The sequence below is a fragment of the Coturnix japonica genome, chromosome 1, assembly GCF_001577835.2.
Source record: "Coturnix japonica isolate 7356 chromosome 1, Coturnix japonica 2.1, whole genome shotgun sequence".
Taxonomy (NCBI): Eukaryota; Metazoa; Chordata; class Aves; order Galliformes; family Phasianidae; genus Coturnix; species Coturnix japonica.
In genome coordinates, this window is record NC_029516.1 from 110,249,908 (window position 1) to 110,264,679 (window position 14,772).

At 39.4% G+C, this 14,772-nt stretch overlaps 1 long non-coding RNA gene across 1 annotated transcript in view; it reads left to right on the top strand.

Moving 5' to 3' along the window:
• Positions 1-14,772, top strand: part of LOC107325658 — a 40,949-nt gene continuing 26,177 nt past the window's right edge. Inside the window, exon 1 of the long non-coding RNA XR_001559734.2 lies at positions 1-281. This is a non-coding gene — a long non-coding RNA (uncharacterized LOC107325658). The remainder of the gene's footprint in view (positions 282-14,772) is intronic.

A 14,772-nucleotide genomic window follows, 5' to 3' on the forward strand; every position in this document is an offset into this window, starting at 1 on the left:
TGGTAATGAGAGCTAAGCCTTCTCTCTCAGCTAAGAACTAATTGTTTTCCCACAGCTTTTGAAAATTTGGAAACTGTGACAGTCTTATGACTGTTCTGAATCATGCTGACTGTGCTAAGATGGCAAAATAATAATGCTAGCCTGCTTATCCATGACTGAGTTACTCATTAAAGGCTATTAACAAAGATGATGGGGTCAGCACAAGCAGTATCCAAATAATGGTAGTTTTCTTCTCCGCTCTTCCCTACTTTGCTGGGAGAACTGAAGTTTGAGAGTAGAAGGTAAGTGTCAGTCAATGCAAGGATAAAGGCATGAGTTTGTGGTGGTTGTTTTGGTGTGTATATGTATATATGTGTGTGTATGCATCTGGAGTTTTTTTGTTTATTTTTACAATACTCTCTATGTCTGTTTATTTTAGGCATGCCCTTAGGTGGGAACAAGGTGATCATATTGGATCAGTAGAAGTTTCTACCTAAGACAAAGGCTGTATCAAATACTCCCAGGGGAAAGGCAAATGAGTAGGTGGTTTAATACCACCCTTTAATTATTGCTTCAAGAAGGTGATACTACTTTGGTATTTTTTGTGACCTTAGGTTTCTAGTACGTGACAACCCTTTGGTGCATTGAGAAATTCATGATTCACAGGTGCGTGATGGCAACTGATACTTATAACTAGGTTAGGCCAAAGGGTTAGGTCTGCATTAGTGCAGCTCTGGCTTGAAATCCCGCATTCACAAACCCCTGTTGCTTAAGTGTGGTATTTAGGTCAGGTCTGCAGCTTAGTAAAGAAGTCTCAGGTTAACTAATTCTTCTCCTCATGGTCTAAGTGAAGTGGTGAATCATCCACCCAGCTGCAATCCTTACCTATGCAGAGAGGTACAAAGAAAAGTGCTTTGTAATGAGTCCTTCAGAACTGTGTGTGCTGCCTCTGTACCTGCCCCCTTCTCTATACCCAGAGCCCCAGTTACAGTTTTGAGCTGAATGTATGATGTCTTTTATAATCCTGCCTTTGAAACATTCTCAAGTACAAGGAGAAAAACAGAAGCTGCAGTATCTTCCAAAATGTCTGGATGGTGGGACTCTGCTATTTCTGCACAGTCTGTACTGTTCTTTCCCTACAGGCTCTACCGACAGGTTACTGTGACAGCCTTCCTTCTTCCCTTTCCCTTTTACTCCAACGGTTAAATGCCGAGGACTGAAAAAACGGCAGTCACTTTTGAAATGCTAAAATCAACTTTGCATAGCTTTGCTATGTCAGGAGCAAGTGTATTCTCTTTCCCAAAGGATGTGACTTGCTAAGTCAGATAACCTACAGATAAAGGTCATGTCCCCTGTGCAAAGCACACCTTGATAAAACTTTTAGGTGCCTGGTACGCTAAAGCAAGAAATTCTATAACACATAATAAACCACATCTCTGACACCCCCACCAGAATTCTTGAGGACAGACTGTAAGTTGTTGTGTTTTTTTTTAATAAGCTTTCTTTAATTAATGTTCATTTTTAATTCAAGATCTACTTACTGGCTGTGGATTTCAATACTATCAATAATCATTTAAAGACTTCACTTTAATTTTACTTTTTAATCTCATTTAAGAAAATTCAGCAGTCATTAGATATGTTGCTGTACTACAGCTTTTTAAACTTGAATTCTAATGCAAATTTCTGATATATATGTTTTGTAGAAATCCAAGGAGGAATGAATTTTAGAGAGTTTTTGTTTGTTTTGTTTTGTTCCTTAGCAGAATTGTTTAGGTGAGACCTAATGCAGAAAAGGTACACAGGCTTCTTTAACCATCCTAAACCAGATGAGTAAGAGGAAATTGCAACAGAGAAATCAGAGGAAGTCATGTAACATTGTAGGTATGGGTTTGTTTTTTCAGTGCAGTGGGAAGAGACAATAACAGAGATAGTCAAACCAGTCCAGTACTTTTCACTGCTGGTCAGCTTTTTCAAACACATAGTTTCATCACCATGAACAGCTGTTGGATTTGAAGAGACCTCGAACTTTCATGCTAAAACAGTCTAAGAGTAAGAATAGATACATATTTCATAGAACCACCTGTGCTGTAAGAGACCACCTTCAAGATGACCAAGTCTAACCATGAACCTGATTTGTGATCACATTCATTAGATTATGTTCTTCCCCATACTTGTCGGTGTAATGCCCACGTTGTATGAAAGTGTTGTCTTTCACCATCTCATCAAAAGACTGTCTGTGTATTAATGACATGACGATGAACGCAAAAGTCATCCTCTGAATATCAGTGATTGCCACCTCTGCAGGGGACTTGTAGAAAGCCCAAATCACAGTTTCCAGGGGAGGAAAATCATCTGTTTTTTAACACTGTTGATTATTATGGGATTATTCTGGAATATTTTTCCCTAGTGACATCCTTAAATTTCTTGAAGTACAAGATCCATATTTAGCTACTTAAATACATCATTTCAATCGTGTTTCATTAACTAAAACACAGATTTAAAACTTGTTTACTCCATGTGTTTTTGACTTGCGCACTGTGACATAATTTACCTGCCTCTTATCCTAGGGAGTGCTTGTGTAGATTAATAAAGAACCATTAATATTCCTGAGGTCATATCTTTGTCATTCCAGCTCTCTGATGAACTAACCAACTTATTTCAGTGCAAAGTACCTCACTACTATGCAATACTTTCTTGGTAAGCTTGTGGTATTTTTATGGTAAAAGTCAACATTTAACAGTTTTATGGAATGAATACAGGTGAATTTATTTGAAAAGAATGTCAGACCTTTTTAAATGTGCTCTGACTGCATGTATGACTTGCTAGGAATGACTGACACATTTCACCCAGAGTTTGGAAAAAAAAAAACCCACTATTGCTGAGGTGGTTTATCTGTGAAAGAAATTGCTGATTTAAGGTTTCTCCCCTTTTATGGGGTTGAACAATGAAATAGAATTGGCAGAAATAATCAGAAAAGATGAATCAATGATCCCTGTATATTGTATTTCCCCCAAATTTGAATATATTCTCTTCTGAAGTTATAACTAAACGATCCACTGAAATACCATAAACAGTATAATCTTCTGAGGAGAAGAGAGAAGAGAGGAGAAGGAGGCTTGCAGGAGGAATAAATCCTTACTCCATTTTCCTAACAAAGAGAGATGAATTTTCCTAAATGAGTGTATTTTCTGGATAAATTGATTTAAATCCTGGCCTCATTCAAGAAATCTTTCTGAAGGTTTCTAGGCTCTGGACACCAACAAACTGATTTAGTGTTTGCTTTTGGTTTTGTCTCAGTGCTGGAGCCAGAAGGATTTCTTAGGCCCAGATCCTGAAATATTCTATCCCTGCACTTAGTCTTTTTTTAGCTGTTAGCATAATTTTTTAACAGATACATCTAGGTTGAACTTCACAGACTGAAGGCAGAGAATAATAAATTGGCAATATATTCAGGCCTGTATTTATTTTGCAGTTAACTATTGTTTGTTTCTGAGTCTCTGTTCTTACTCTTTTATTTACACAGGCAACAGACATGATGCTTCAATTTTATTTGAAATTGTTTGTACTAAAGCTGGCCAATAATTTGCCCATTGTGAACAATGAAACAGCACATCTTATTGAAGTAATTGCTAACAATATTTTAGACTGTAAATCTTCATGTCAAAGCGCACACTTTGAGGGATGAATGAACAAACACTGGAATACACGTGCTCTGAGTATCAAGTTTAAGAAAGCCAGGCTTCAGCGATGAGCTATCAGAAATCATTAAGGATAACATCATTCTTTTTTCAAGGTGTAGTAGAAATCATATTTCCTTTTAAGTTCTAGTTCTTTTTACATCATAACAAAGGAATAAAGAACAATAAAGTTCATATTTCTAGCTTTTAACATGTTTGAGAGACATAAAGAACAACTTAAATCAAAAGCTAAATTGACCTTACTGATACTTGACTAAATGTTTCCAAAAATAACTATTAAATTGTTTTGAGTGGGCCATCAAAACATAAGAAGCTTTACAGCTATCACCCTCCTACTCAAAGACTCTCCAACCTCACTGTGACAGGTGCTATTATATGGAAAAGTGATATCAGAACAACTAAATTAGTTAAGCTGTTTCTCTTACGAGTTTGAAAGCTATACAGGGCAGGAGGACTAGATTGCCAGTGAGACAGATACAGCCACTCTGAAATGGTGGAGTTCTCTGGGCTGATTCTGGTGAGTTGTGAGAATACACTGTAGGAAGTGCTTGCTTTCTTTGACATGCTCTTTTGTATGTCCCTGTGGTCTCTTGAGGTTAGTAATGTTAGCAAAAAGATAATTCATTTATCTTAAGAAGTTTCTACAAGATAACCTGTCCTGATACAATGCTTCAAAGGTATGTGCTAAACAACATTTTTATCTTATCGCTTCCTGAGGGGAAAAAAAATAAGAAAAAAAAAGTGTCTGCTGTTCTTATGCATCTAAACAGGCTTTATCTTTTCCCCTGTCAGTTTACAAGTCTTATCCTTATTGCAGGTGGCGTGCATTGATTTACATCACCTTTGTGCTGAAATCCCTTATCAATCTGTTCTGAATCTGAGCAAATCTTATCTTGTAAACTGTACTGAGCTTCTGTTTGAACCATACTGCAATTACAAAACCATTTACAAATTTGTATTTGCCAGAGGAAGGGAAAAAATAAAGGCAGGTTTGACTTTACTCTGCTTGTATTAAAACTGCATGGAGAGTTTTGAAGATGAGAGTATTTATCAGTGGTGTAGATAAAGGTGATTTGATCTCACAAAAATGAAGCTAAAAGTACAAATTCCAGAAGAGTCAATGTGAAGCTATGACCTCAGACAGAGGGGTGGAGAGGCTGGCTGGACTGGGACTTCATTAGCCCACACCTATTTGAACCCCATGCCCTGGAAGACCCTCCTGATGATGCAGGACTCAGCTGTGCGTTGTAGGTCCCAGGCTGCACAGGCCTCAGGTCCTTCCATGTCCCAGCCTGGAAAGAACTGGCCACCAGCAGCTACGTGTAGTACTGAAATGAGAGCACAGTTGTGATTTTTCCAGCATGAAGTGACAGTCAATCCCAACAGTGCTGCTGGTGAGTGGATGTGGTTGGCCAACCGAAGAGTAAACATAGATGGAGGGGACAATTTCTATCCCTTCGGCTGGAGCTTGGCAGTGTATATGACAATGAAGGTGCAGGTGAGGAGTTATTTGCGGTGAATGGGTTAATGCCTTATTCTTGAGAAGCTGTCTCACCTTTAGAGGTATCAGTTCCTGCTTTTTTCTAGTGGTCTCTCTGAAGGAAGCCAGTGTGAAGGACACAAAGCAGAATGCAGCAAGCTACTGCAACTCTACCCCTACATCAGCAGTTCATGTTTGTAGTCCTTGTGAGCCTTCACAAGTTGGAATGTCAAATGAGGCAGAGGAAATAAATTCCTCAGTGAAAATTAGTTGACCTGGACTTCTTCTGAGAAACTGCCTCCTCATCAGATATAAATTGTGCTCTTTTATAATGCATGCATTGTGGAGATGAGACTTCTGATGGAATCCACCTGGAGTTATCTCTCTAAGCACACAAATGAAGTTGAGTACTTGTTCAGGTGAATAAATACCTTATGAATTATTTTACTTCACACATTAGTTCATCTATTTGTTTCAGATACTTTTGCAATTGGTAGGAAAGGGAGGATCTCTACAGCCACATGTCAACGAATGACTGTATGGAGAAACAACTGGTGGGAGCTCGGCACTTTGATGTCTCTGCTGGTACTTTTCTGCTTAGCAATATTCAAGAGCCTTCCATATTAGAGATGGAGGATGGGCTCAGCGTGTTTGTGTGTTCATTTATTTCCCTCACAGCATTTTATTTACCTAGTCCTTTTCCTCTTCTGTTTCAAAATATCATTATAAAGCATGTTTTTGTGTGTGCGTTATGAACTGTAAACATTGCTAATCTTGCATTTAAACCAAAAATCTCATAGCCCCCTGCACATGCCCACTTAGTGGATGTCTAGTAGTAGTTCAAGTATATGGAGCCTACTACAGGGGTATTTAGTTCATGACCATAGTATGAGACCCTGGAAAACCAGCTGCAAAGTTAAGAAGAGAGTCTGTAATCAGTCTTCTTTACAAAGGGCAGGCAAATGTAGTCTCTCTCTCTCTCTCTCCCTCTCTCTCTTTGTTTATTTATTTATTTATTTATTTTTGCAGAGATTTATATAAAAGAAGAGAGGAGAGGGACTTGCTACCCTGCTGATACCTAGCTAATATAGCCTATCTTCTCTGATCTTTCTGGATTTTGTAACATTTCTGCAAGACTAATAATTACTATTCTCTCAATAATAAGCTCAATCAGAGATCAGTCCTGAGACTTTGTATTATCATGTACCATGCAGAAATCTTTAAGGTATTTTAATGACATATTTTGTAGAATAGAACTTTTTTGAACCTATACTGAGCATCCACCCACATCCTCATTTCTGCCACCGAATTCGTGCTTACATCTCATTACGCTGTATAAAATGCAATACTACATTTCATGTCCATAATTGTACTCTTCCACCATGGCCAAATGCCACCTAGTGGTTAAAGTAGGGATTGCAAGTAATCACAATTTTGTGGAACATGCAAGAAAACACCTGTTAGAACAATTCTTAAAGAGATCAAATTCATCATTGTGATTTGAGAAGTCTGTTATAAAAGTCTTATCTATACTAACTATAAGTTAATCAATCTTTAATTCCCTAATTGTAGCACTATGCAGTTACAAAGAATCAGTTAATAGTGACAAGATGCATTTTCCTAAAGACAACATTTCTCATTCAGTGTTGACAGCTGCTTATATAGTGAGCATTTTTCAGGCTATCCAACTGGCTAGCATGTTATGTCTGTTTTGCTCCTTCCACAAGTCACATTTTGCCGCTCCTGAATAGCCACACCAAATACTTTCATGAGAGATCATGACATTTCTGTTTCTGTATTTCTTGTTTATTTTTTGTGTTTTAAAAATACTCGCTTTTTCCTAATGTTGGGCAATCTTTTTGCAGAAGAATGCAGAACCTGTTTTACAGAGATGAATTTCTTTACTTTCTCTGGTATGATTTCATACCAACATCTCTCCTTTCACAGGCTACCGCACCATTAAGCTCTGCACATTCATAGCTGGTTATCTACTACCTGATGATACTCAGAGTCTAGGATTATCTCCCACAGGGCTTACCCCATGGTTGTGGCATCTGCCTTCACAGAGAACAGTATGAGAGCCTACCAGGCCTGCAAGATGCTGGATCACCTTAGGGAGCAGTGCCCATCAGCATGCCATGTTGAGGAGGTAGATAATGTAACTTTTCCTCCCATACATATCATCCTATGACACTTTCCTGGTCACAACTTAATGCTTGCCTTGACCTAGCCTGAAATGCAAATTTAATGTGTTCTGCATGACTGATGCAGCACTAGAAAATCCAGTGCCTCACCAGGCATAAAATATCATCCTTAACCTTGGCTTTGCATGAGATTTGTTTATGTGAACTGTACCTAGTTAAACTTGCATCTTTGCTTGCTTGGTCACTCTCAATGCATCACAGTTCCTGATGTAATTTCCTGTCACTCTGCACTCATTTCTCTTGTGCTGACCCACAGAAATTTGTCAAGAAAGCGAATTGTTCATCCACCTTTTTATGAAATCGAGCTCTGAATGGTAAAAATCATAAACAAAAATAATAGCTTCTGAAAATAATCCAATACTCAGAATGCAACAGATGGTCTCCAGACACAAAAGAAAAGAGTGCCTGACCTGAAAGTCATAAGCTCCTCAGTAGAAGAAAACATGGCTTTCAAGAGAGAAATACATGATTGTTCAAGAAAATTTTTTACATTTACATAATTATATTCACATGGAAAAACAACAACAACAGCAGCAAAAAACAAGCTGTTGTGACTAAATGCTTTTATACAATATTCTCTGTTACCAGTGGAATTTCAGGAGGAAATGTTTTAGCCTTTCATTTTAGTGATGTCAATGCACTGGAGCAGAAACAGAAAATTTGTTAAAGCTGATCAGTATAGTGTATGTGTATTTACCTGTTCTTTCTGTTTTTTGCCAACATTTTGTTATTTTATTTTATTTTTTTATTATTATTTTTACTTTGTGGACATCTGTGCAGAAGACTGAAAGGCCATATTTTGATTTAAACTGCTGGAATGCAGGTATACCCTTAAACAATTCAGTAAAAAGCTTAAGAAGGAAAAACAGTCCTTTTGAAAAGACTCATTCGTAATTTATAATGGAGCCGATCTCACCCAATAGATTTGTAAGCTGATAATTAGCCAGAAAAAGGAAGGTCCATCATTCGGTAATTTGATGAGTAAAGGCTGCCAACCAAAATCTCTTGGCATGGCATGTCAACCTGCAGAGCTTACTACAGATGGCATGACAGTGCCTGACCATCTGATTAAGTCAGGAGGTGCTGATGAAAAAGCAGTATGAGCTCCAGACAATATTTTCTAATTCTTCAAAAGCTTCAGAAATGAACAGTAGAATCTCCACATCCTTCACCATGAATTTCAGGAGAGGGAGAGAAACTCAGTCCCAGGTCAGTGTTAGAAGTATAACACAGCATAAAACAACAAAATTACATATGTATTATTTAACGCCATTACTGGAGAGGATGAAGTGGTGAGGAAAAAAGCTACTATAAGAGGATGAAGTGTAATCCCAGAGCATTTATAATATCCATCTTCCCTGTGGCACAAACTGGCACACATACAGCTAGCTGTTATTTCTTGCAATTTGTACAATTCAAAGCTGTTTTTCACCCCTTCTTAAAAGGCCTACCCAGCGGTCTTTACTCAAAGGAAAACTGTAAACGATAGCTACTGCATGCTGGATCTCCATTCACCCAATAAAACACAGCTGAGCTGTGTGATGAAAATCGCAGTTTTCCAAGTCTGTTTAGCAGTGCTGTGGGCATTGCAGATGCTACAGCTTTATGGAGTTACAGGGTACCACATGTGTGCATAAACACCGATTGGATAGAAATAAATAGTGATAAAGAAGTGCATTTTTTCTCTTTCCAAACAAAGCCACACCAAACCGTGCTCTGGGCTTCATTCAGCCATTTACCTCAGGGTGAATACTTGCTCTTAAACCAAGACGAACTGCTGTGAGCTTACTCCAGGCAAGACAGTAAAATCATCAAAATCAGCCACCCTGGCCATAGACAAACACAGTTGGTGAGCTGCTGGCTGCATCAGTCTGGAAAAGCAAAGCTGTTTGGCTTCCAGGGCCAGCTTCTCCTTCTGGGAAGGAGGCAGTGAGGGGATTTGTCTGTTATTAACCTCATCCAACAGTAAAATGGAGGTGTGGGTTGATATACCAAACCCAGACACCTCGTACTGCAAAAAGCCTCAACCTAGTCAACTCCCCAGCACAACTTGCAACAAGAGGATGGTGACCTATCACATTTAACACACCATACATGCCTTTTCCAGACAGACCACAAGGAAGATAGGTGTCAGATATCTTGAGTTACAAAGGATGTACAAGGAACATCAGGTCCAACTCCAGTATTTTCCAAACCAGGAAAAATAAGTAATAGTCAGCAACCTAACCGAAGAATTAGAGACCTGAAGTCAGTACAATATTCAAACTATGGGCTGTGTTGCCACAGGAGCTGATAGCTGCCGAAGGACATGAGAGGTATGTCAAAAATGCTTTTTCTGCAGTTCTCAGGATGAATCCCAGTGAAAAATGGAGGACTTGGCAGCTGACAACTCTTGTGGATGTTGTTGTTGTTGAAAGGTACGAATTATGTCTGTTGTTTGTGTTCCGTTGAGTTTCCTACATGGGGGCTATCAGCAAAATGTTTACCTGCTGAATGCCATAATGATCTGTAAATATGATTATCTTATGAGTTTTCGTTTTCTTTCATTTGGAAAAGAGTATATCAAGAAGAGACATTTTTTTTTTTTTTAATTATTATTTATTTATTTAAGATTTATTTCAAGGTAATTGAGACTAATGTTTCAGTGAATAGAAAAATATTTCTTGTTTTCCTGCTGCCAGCACATATGGGACACACATGACTGCTGCAGTGACACCATCTGTTCTGAATTAAATTTAATGTGTGTTTCATACATGCAGAAGGAAATGATGCACTGACTATATTATTTGGCAGAGCTCATGAACCATCACTTTAGCTGTGCTTTAAGATATTTTTGGGCTTTAGAGATAGCTTAATTATAAAGGTTAGGAGTAGTTCCACAGGCAGGATTAAAATGAATTCAAACTTAAATCTAAGGTTCTATTTCTTAGTATGTACCTTTCCCAGATGACACCAATTGCATTTTCTAAGGCTTTACAAATTAAACACACTGATTAGAAATTAAAATTAATTCATATTAGTATGCCAGAGCACATAACATCCAATGTAAAAATTCTTTTTGCTGCCCTTTATCTCCCTGGTGGAAGCACGTGGAGCTGTATCTTTTGCTTTCTACAAAACAGCAACATTATGAAAGTGCTCTTTCTTCTTCCGCCTCCCTGACAATACCATTTTAGTCAGAAAACAGGAAGGCTGTGAGCTATACAAGCACTGCCACATTACCTGATCTCTTATATATGGAATCAGTGCCCTGCTGGAGGGACTGTAAAGAATGGTGCTATTTGTGAGCACAGTGCAAAGGCTCTAGGAAGTTTAGAAAGAACTTTAGGAAGAAGTTTTTCACTCAGAGGGTGATGATGCACTGGAACAGGTTGCCCAAGGAGGTTATGGATGCCCCATCCTTAGAGGCATTCAAGGCCAGGTTGGATATGGTTCTAGGCAGCCTGGTCTGCTGGTTGGCGACCCTGCCCATGGCAGAGGGGTTGACACTAGATGACCCTTGTGGTCCTTTCCAACCCAGACCATTCTATGATACTATGATTCCAATACACATCAAATCTGCAGAAGCTTTCTGGAGGAGGTATTTTCCTGTGTTGCATGTCCTTTGGAAGGAGCAATAACCACTTGCAGTAATAGAAATGGTGGTTAACTGTTTTCCTCAAATATCTGTTTCTTCTCTCAGCAGAGATGAGGCCATAGAGCTCCAAATGTTGTCCATCTCCAGGAGCACATGTCTGCTGCCATTTCTGACTCATGACTATAGAAAACCTCTGTAAGAGCTTGGATGTACCACCAGCACTTGTCATGCAGCAGATAAACTTGTGAAAGAAAAACCTGCTAATGTCAATAGTGATGACAGCAAATCAGTCCTCTGTGTCTGCATAGGGCTGAAATCAAAGATAAATCTACAAGAAGAGACTTCTATGGTGATGCCACTTCTGCATCACCTTGTGGCCTTTTGTTGGTTGCCAGGAGCCTCGACAGTTATTCCTAACACAAGAAATTAAAGGTTGACTCTTCTAAAAAAAAGCAGATTTTTGTTGGAAGGTAATTCTCAAATGTAGAAATATTAAGGATAAAAATGAATGTTGATCAGAAACATTATTTTGAAAATCTTAAGATATTTGCTGTGTGTCCTTCAGGGGGAAAGAAAAAGAGGTAGGAAAATGTGACTACAGATGTATGTGTTGTGTTCAGGAGAAGTAAGGCTTAGCAGAAGCTGCTTGTCAGGAATAGTGCTATAAAACCCATGTTGATCATGAGTTGCTCCAGGAAAACAGGCAGCTGTCTATCCAGGTAGTTTTGTGGCTCCTGCTCCTTTAGCACTGATTTGAAATGCATATAATGGTTATTTATTTTTAATGTTTTCCCCTCAAGGTGTCACTGCAGGGTAGACTTTAGGCTATTTACAAACCTCAGCTGTATATTTTCCTTCCTAAAAGCATTTGGCTCTCTTTGTAATACAACCTCAGCTACAAACACTTTGAGTAAACACCGCGTGGATTGGAGGTAATGCAGCATCTCCGAAATGGCAGTCTAACTTAAATTACTCTTTGGTTTTCCTTTTCTTCATCTTTGCATAACTCACCTGGGAAGAGGCATGAATGGCTAAGGCATCAGGTTTAAGCCCATTCAGAAGCAGCTGTCTTGCTGGTACCAGAAAAATACAGATTTGGGATACCATTCCCACCTCTGCAGTAAGGCTTCTACCTGCACTAGCCTCCTATTGAAATACCTTTCTGGGAATCGTATAGTTTTCTGTGCAACACTGGAATCCAAGAGACTGTTAACACTTCATGACACTTTACCTGGCATCTTAGGCGTTGAAAGGCATACAGAACAATTCAGGCCTACTTAAAGTGCTTGCTACCTTTTTAAATAGGAATGGGGAAGGATTCTTTTATTATTTGCTCTAAAATGGTGCAATTGTAATATCTGAAATTTGTTTATCCACTGGGGAGATAAAAAAAGGTTTTTTTTGATCTGTTTTCTGTTGTTTAAAAATAATAATTCCTGAAATCTTGAATTTTATATATCTTAGGGTATTTTGAACATGTACCTTAGATAACATTAGGTTGCAGTTAGCCAATGAGTTCAAGCTTCATAAGCACCACTTTTTAGTCAATCAAGCTTAAAAAATAACCACTAGATGGGCTACGGTAATTTCTCTTACTGTGACTCAGATTCAGCAGTATCACTCATCTATTTATGTATTAGTTGCAGAGATGAGTGAGTTGATGTAAGCATACAGAATAACCATAGAATCATAGAATTGAACCATTCTGTTCCATTCATGGAATCATTGAATTCAACCCCCCTGCTATGCGCAGGGTCATCAACCACCAGACCAGGCTGCCCAGAGCCACATCCAGCCTGGCCTTGAATGCCTCCAGGGATGGAGCATCCACAACCCCCTTGGGCAACATGTTCCAGTGCATCACCACCCACTGAGTGAAAAACTTCCTTCTCATATCTAAACTAAAACCACCTCTTTCTCAGTTTAAAGACATTCCTCCTTCTCCTGTCACTATCCACCCTTGTAAACAGCCATTCCCCCTCCTGCTTGTAAACTCCAAGTACTGGAAGGCTGCAATGAGGTCTCCCTGAAGCTTTCTGATCTCCAAGCCCAGTTCTCTTAAACTTTCCTCAATGGAGAGGTGCTCCGGCCCTCTGATCATCTTAGTGGCCCTCCTCTGGACCCTCTCTTAGAGCTCCATGTCCTTCCTGTGCTGGGAGCCCCAGGCCTGGACACAGTGCTCCATATGGGGCCTCACAAGAGCTAAGTATAGGGGAACAATCATCTCAATCTCCCTGCTGGCCACCCCTTTTTTAATGCAGCCCAGAACACAGTTGGCCTTCCAGGCTGCAAGCACACACTGCCAGCTCATGTCCAGCTTCTTGTCCACCAGGACTCCCAAATCCTTCTCCACAGGGCTTCTTTTAAGGAGGTCTTCCCCCAGTTTGTATAAATACCTGGGGTTGCCCCAACCCAAGTGCAGCACCCTGCACTTGGCCTTATTGAACCTCATTAGGTTTTCATGGGCCCACTTCTCCAGCCTGTCCAGGTCCCTCTGGATGGCTTCCCTTCCTTCCAGTGTATTGACTGCATTGCTTAGCTTGGTGTCATCCACACACTTGCTGAGGGTGCACGCGATGCCATCGTCTATGTCACTGATGAAGATGTTGAAAGCACCGGTCTGACCCCTGGGGGACACCGCTTATGGCCGGCCTCCACCCTGACACAGAACCATTAATCACAATCCTTTGGCTGCATCCAGCCAGCCAATTCCTAATCTATCAAACAGTTAATCCTTCAGATCCACACCTCTCCAATTTAGAGAGAAGGATGTGGTGAAGGACCATGTGAAAAGCTTTGGAGAAGTCCAAGTAGATGACATCCATCACACTTCTGCTATCCACCGAAGGAGTTAATACTTTGAATAGACATGAAAGAAGATGGATAGATCCTAATAACATTTGGGTTGATATCTTCTTGTGATGCATCCAGCCACTAGTGGTGAGTGTCTTCTTCGCAATGAGTGTCTTTTGTAAATAATGCAAAAATTGCAAGTAATTTACACTTGAAAATAATGTTCACTTCAGTCTTAGCAAATGCAAGATTACGAGCCATGGAGACATACGAATACAGGCTGACGAACCATGGACACTGGCTCATCTTAGCCTGGAGTGTTCTGTACATGTCAAGTATAAGTATGTCTTGTAGGGATTCTGGGAGAAGATAGCTCTCCCTGATGGTCTTCATTCCACTTCTGTCTTGTAGAAGTTTTACTCCAGACTTCCTTGACTGTTCTTTTTTGTTTTGTTTTGTTTTGTTTGTCTGTCTATTTTTTTTGCTGTCCCATCCACTTAGCCAAGTATTTAATCAAACATCCTTAAGAAGGAAAACAAGAAGCAAGGGTCATCAAGGAGCTTCTACATTTCCTCTTCCTCCACCTTCATTTTGTCTTTTGCACTCCATTTCTTTCTTGTGACATTTTCCTGTTGCTAGCAACAACAGCGTATCAACATTGCCATTTTTACTGTCTGCAGCAGAACATCAGAGCTATCTCTCAGAAAACAGATTGGGACAACGGTGGATATTATGAAGAGATTCTGAATTGAAGCATGCCTGGCTGAAATATATAGAGAAAAGCAATTAGGGGCCATTAAGCTGAACATCTCTACTTGTGATGCAGTTGTGATGATATTTTAAGTCAGCCTCTGCAGTATAATTAAATTCACTAACTAGATCAAGAGGATGTTATAAGGGTGATAATGCAGTCACTCAGAAGTTAGAAAATACAAGCATTTATGTTTTATCTGTGATCCAAAGCATGTGTTATGCAAGTCTCCTACTACTTTCTTTCAAATATATTTTAAGATCCCCTTCATAAAACAAAGTCTAGATCCA